We start from the raw sequence: 6,491 nt of genomic DNA, 5'->3' as shown, positions 1-6,491 counted from the left end.
AAACAAAACAAAACGATAAAACATGGCATTTCAAAATCAAAAAAACTAATATTTTTTTCAGTAACTGAACATGATGAACCATAACATGATGAGATTCTCAAGCCAAAGCAACTACAATTTAAGTCGTGCATTTCAGTAAACATTACATTATCCCAAAGAGTGAAGAGTTGGTTGTTTTTTTACTTTCTAGGTACAATACTGCCCTTTTGTAGTAATGATCACTGATAATTTCACAGAACACGTCAAGATAGATTGAAAATCAAAACGCACACACACGTCTATTTCAACATAAGAATTGGAGGCGTAAGTTGTAACCTCATTACTTTTCAGAACCCCATTCTGTTAGGGTGTTCCCTGTTAACTTTCTTGTTGACTGATGCAAGACTGACATAAGCTGACAAAACAGGAAGTACAAGTGGCTTGGCAAAATGTATTCTGTAATAAAAATGAATCTAACCTGAAAAAACCACCACTAAAGAGTGCTAGTGTCTTGTGAATAGTAGGAAACTACCAAAAAAAGGGAAAAAAAGAAACAAACAAACAAAAAGTTACATTAAAAATAGCTTCACAGAACATAATAATAATAATAATAATAAATGAGCATTTATATAGCGCAACATCATAACTTTACAATTATGCTCTTTGCGCTTGACACATTTAAAATTCAAACACAGTTATACAAGCATTTACATCTACATTCATAGTCAGCAACGCTTGATTAAAAGCATACACCATCAAACATACATTACAACAGATTCTTCCACTAATAAAGTAATAAAAACATGAATAAAATAGGTAGTAAAAACAAGGAAATACCAGCTGAATACCCTTAATCAAACAGAACATGTTATTAATACTGAAAAACAGCCCTAAATGTGTATACACATTATCACATTATCACTAAAAACATAAGATTGATTGAAGTTTATTTAAAAAAAGAAACACCCATGCAAAAAAATGTCAGCATAGAAATTGGATGCATGACTGTAACATTCTTTTTCACAAACCCATTCTGGCCGAGTGTTCACTTGAATGCACACCCTTATTGTAGCAAATCAAACAAATACACCAAAAAAACCTTAAAATAAGATTTTTGCTGACCGCTGAACACTTTAGTTACATATTTTCAAACAGCAAAGAAACATTACATAAATATAGTTAATTTTAAACAGATTTTCCCCTCACAGTATTAAGATAGGAGATTTTCCCGCCAAGACGTGTGACACAGTCCTTCAAAATAAAAAAGTGAAAATGATATTTCAGCAAAATTCTAGCTAAAATATAACACAGCGAGATGTTCAAGCCAAGTCAACTGAAATGTAAGTTTTGCATTTCAACCGTACATATCCCAAAGGGTGAAGAGTTGTGTTTTCTTTTCTTACTTTCTATGTACAATACTGCCCTTAATAAGTATTACAAATAATTTCACAGAAAAAAAGCTGGATAAAATCAAAACTGCATACTAACGTCTATTTTAACATGAAAATAGGATGCAGAAATTGTAACCCCATTATTTTTCAGAAACCCATTCTGACAGGGTGTTCACTCAAATAAATCTAATTGTAGCAAATCAAATAATAAACAAAGCAAAATGATAACACAAACAAAACAAAAATCAAAGAAACTAATATTTCAGCAAAATTCTAGCTTACAAATAACATGCTGAGATTCTCAAGGCAAAGCAACTAAAATTTAAGTCATGCATTTTAGTGAACATTACAATCATACTCTCTCATTTTTTTTTTAGTTTTTTTTTTTTACATTAGAGACTTTAAGAAGGGCTACCACATTCATATGGTTGGCATTTTCGTGGTTGCAAAAGACACTCGGCGGGGGAACACCATGTGTCGCTAGTACAGCGGTTAAGAGGACAGAAGAATTTCGTTTCGCTGGTCGCACCGGTTCAGAAGTGTCGATCAGATAATACCAGCTGCCTCACTTCTGCTGAAACGCATCAGATACTCAGGCCACAACTCAACACATCATAAACTTTAACTGCTTCATGCATTTTTCTCCTCTAGGCGGCTTGACCAGCCGACTGAAAAGTTGAGTCGGCCTGATGTTTGGGTCGCCATCTTGAAATTTCTTTCGTCTGCTCAGTCACTCACTTACCCAATTCAAGCCTGCTTTACGGCTTTTTAAACTTGATTTTTAAAAACATTTCAATGATAAATCGCGCCTAAAGATGTCAGAGCATACATCGATTACACAAGGTAGGCATATTTTATGACTATTCGAATATAAAACGCGACCGAAGTCACTTTCGTCAGAATGACCAATTCTACAAATTTCGTTTCTCTTGGCGAAGCGAATTTCTGTTCGTAGAGATCGGAAGTCACGTGTACTCAAAAAGGTGTGACGTTTTACAACCGAAAATGCCAACGAAACGAATGTGGTAGTGCTTCTTAATCTCTCTATTATCCCAAAGAGTGAAGAGAAGTCTTTTTACTTTCTATGTACAAACCTGCCCTTTTGTAACAGTAATTACTTTTAATTTCTGAGAAATTAAAAATTAAAACATACACACACGCCTTGTTCAACATAAGAACTGGAGGCATAAATTGTAACCTCATCATTTTTCAGAAACCCATTCTATTAGGGTGTTCCCTGGAATACTGCCTCATTGTAGCAAATCAAATACAAAAATAACCCACTTAAAATAAGATTTTTGCCGACAGCTTAACACTTTAGCCACACTGTCAAAAACCAATCAAAGAAATAGCATAAAAAGAGCTTTTCAACAGAATTTGCCCTAATAGATAAAGATTGAATTTTTTTTTCAAATTAAGACTCCTCATTAGAGGTGTGTCACAGTCTGTCAAAATCAAATCAAAGAAAACAATATTCCAGGAAAATGCTAGATTAAATATGGCATGATGAGATTTGCAAGCCAAATCAACTTTCTTTTTTGATGTACAATGCCGTGACTTTCATAATTATTATAACATAAGAATGTAAGATTTAATAAAACCTGCAGATAGATCATCGCCGTGTGGTTACCGTCCTTGAAAATCACATTCTGAGAAAATTGCATTTGAAAGTTTGTGAAGTGTTTTGCTGCGCACAGTGAAGACAGATTGACAAACCAAGAGTATGTGTGCATGCGGGTACTTTTCACTGACATTTTCTTATACTCCAAGTGCTCTTCACAATCCCCTATCAGTCCAAAGTTGCACATATGGACATCAGACTGTTGCTATAACACTCAATGAAACATCAAGTACAATGATTATGATCAGCTGAAAAAAAGGCGTGTGGAATTTTACTTGCTACTCTTGATGTTCTCAGTTTTATCGCAGGAGCAGACATGTGGTTTCTGCTAATTCTTGTTTCCATTGCACAAAAAGTGGCCGATTTTTGATCGGAAATTGCTTCGAAGTAAGCATTATTTTTTCCAAAACTCATGGAACTTTGCCTTTAGGCAGGACGTCAGTCGGGCTTCTGCCAAAATAAACTCTAGACATAATGTTTCCCTGACAATTTCAAGGGATTCAATGATCTAGAGGGAGAAAAGAATATACATTTCTTATTGGTGAAATAGAGTCGGGATGAAATCCAAAAGATTTAGCCCAACATTTGATTCACCGGAAAATGCACCTAGTTGTTGCGTTCCTTGAATGAGAAAAGTTGGATTTTGCAACGAAGCAAATATCTAAGTCAAAATATCATTGTTTCACCAAGAATGAGATACATGAGTGGGAGATGGGTCCGAAGTTCGATTAGCAGTACTTTAGGATGTAACTGGGACAGTCAAGGTGGAGTTTATGTGAGATAAACAAGGCCTGACGTCCTACCTCTGTACCTGTTATTCAGGCGTCGTGGACTCGACATTCACACCGACCGCTAGCTTATTTTTCTTCGTTGCTCGATCTGCCGCAAGTTGTAACTTCCCCTGCCTCTTGCATGATAGACACCCGCCGAATTTATCTTTTAGAGGCCGAGTTGGGAGAAATATCGCTGTTTGAGACGTCGAACCGATTCGAAATAAGGTTCGCGTGTTTATGCGGATGTGGTGCGCGCGAATGCGCAGAACTACTTCCCGGCTGAAAGTTATTGGAAATGACCAATCAGCGAATAGATTTTCAAAGGTAAAGGTCACTTTCCAAATATGGAACATTTTGCAAGTGAAAGTAGCGTTCGCCAGCTCTTGTGGGCTTTATTTCCATGACTGTGACATCGTCAACAAACGGAAATTCCCGCTGAGTACGCTGCATGCAATAACTTTGACAAACTCATCGACATGTTGCTGCTGCTCTGCCATGAAAAAATCGATTTTTGTTATAAGTCTGCATATTTTTAGCATTCATTCACTTTGCAAATCATCACTTTATTGAAAAAAGAGTGTCACGATCGGGTGACAGAGACCAAGAAAGCGTCACTCAGTGGAGTGCCTGTTCTGGGTCAATGTATGATAGAAAGCGCCTGTGCGTGATATTGGACACAGCAGAGTTTTTGCTGACAGTGCTCCCGAGCACGGATGTTTTGAAACGCACGAGCTTCACAGTGCAGGTTTCTGCTGTCATAGGGCTGACGGTTTTTTTCGCTGACAGCGCGCACGGGATTTTCAGGGATTGAGTTTCTCGTGTCTTTTTCCTGCTTGGGGAGGCAAAACTGTGTATAGCTGGACTGGTTTGGTGACAAGGTCAGTCACGTGTATTTGGCTAGGTGGTCTGTCAGAGACTCAAGGACGACACACTTGACACCCAGCGGCAGAAGGGGAAGGACCTAACACACAGTTACTAGAGTATGATGGTTTTTCACCGAGTATCATATTCGGCACTCTAGGGGAACTTCCACAAGTTATTCCTTTCCTCTGCCACGTATTTTGCTGAGGACAAGTCGTCACATTTCCTTCGTCGGCGATGGCTTTCGCATAAGGATTCGACAAGGGGTTCTGGACGTTTGGGTCACTGTTGACGAACAGAGACTGTTCCAGGGAGGAGGCGGACTTTGCTTCCATTGAGAGTTACAATCATAGGCTTTTGAGGTAATAAATCATTATTTAACGCTGTTGATGAGTCTGTGTTGTGGAATGAAATACTCTCTGTTGTTCTTTCCAGGTTAGCGCATAATTTACTCTCTGTGACGCTAAAATACTAATCTGTATATGGTTTTTGCAGATAGGGAGAGAAGGACGGAAAATGGCTGTTTTGTTGTTGTAAAAAGTCAGTTTTGTGCAGGCCCACGTGCTCGATGAGATATTTAAAGATGACATGTTTTAAGGTGGTGGGTGAGGGGTAGCTGACATGTTTAGTGCACCGATGCTTTCTGTTTGCAGCCTTCCTTCGTTCGTTCGTTTCGTTCGTTCGTTACGTTCCCGTAACATCGGCACGGCTGACTCTGGCGGGAACTGTTGAGGCTACGCTAACCAGGAGACCGGCTAACCAGGAGACCGGCTAACCAGCGGACCGGCTAACCAGCGAACCGGCTAACCAGCGGACCGGCTAACCAGCGAACCGACTAACCAGCATACCGGCTAAGCAGCAGCAGCAGAGATAAAGCTAAGTGCACCATGTCGTACGCACCCCGTTGACCACCGTTGTCTTTTCGTATCTATGATTTCATTGGAGTAGTGACAACGTGGGGTGTGTGACACCTGCACGAACTAGAGCTTTTCGAACAGAACATTCTCATTTCGACTGTATTTACACGGGTTCAGCGTGTTACTATAATTTTCTACATAGTACTGGCATTTTGTCAGTGAACACTGGTTTTTTACGTGTTGAGAACGTAAAAGGAACATATTTTGAGTGAAGGCTCGAGGGAGGTGGAGAGTTTATACATAAACAGGCGTCTGAAACTTATACTTTTGTTGACTCTATTTAATTGTATGCCTGCGAGAGTGGATCGTGGTGTGGTTAGTTAATTAGTAGTAATTAACCGGTTCATAATCACCTTGAGTGATATATTGAAACGTGACACGTGGGGGCCAAGCCGGGATTTACTCAGTTAATTTCCAACTGATAAAGACCCACCAATTAAGGAGAACTAAGAGCAGATAATCTCGTCAGTGCTCGACTTATTTTCTGCTTGGTGCTACCCTTTTTTGTATAGTTTTGATCATATACCACACCTTAAGCGATTCACATCTTGCAGGAAATGTAAATTGTAATTTGTGAGTTATTGTATGCGCTAACTGTGATTATCTCCCTTTCCTTTGTTTGTGAATCTTTGTTGTTGTACGTTCAGAGTTTTCCGTTGCAGAGAGCTGAGCGGGGTTAGCGGATTTGTTATTCGTTTTACTCAGTTTTCTCTACATTGTTGTTTCGCATTCCGTAACAGGTTACATTTTCTACCGTCTTGTTTTACTTGGATTTTTCTCCATATTTTGACTTTGTTGGAATTTTGGGGGGGAAGGGTCCGAGGACTTCTGTCCTAACCAAGGCTGTGGGAAACACTCTGTTTCACCGCAAAAAGCAGCCGATAAAGTAGGCCACGGCTGTGGGAAACACTTTGTTTCACCGCAGAAAGCAGCCATAAAGTAGGCTACG

The sequence above is a fragment of the Littorina saxatilis genome, linkage group LG11 (genome assembly GCF_037325665.1).
Source record: "Littorina saxatilis isolate snail1 linkage group LG11, US_GU_Lsax_2.0, whole genome shotgun sequence".
NCBI lineage: Eukaryota > Metazoa > Mollusca > Gastropoda > Littorinimorpha > Littorinidae > Littorina > Littorina saxatilis.
The sequence above is the reverse complement of the archived record's forward strand: the minus strand, read 5'-3'. Positions refer to the sequence as shown.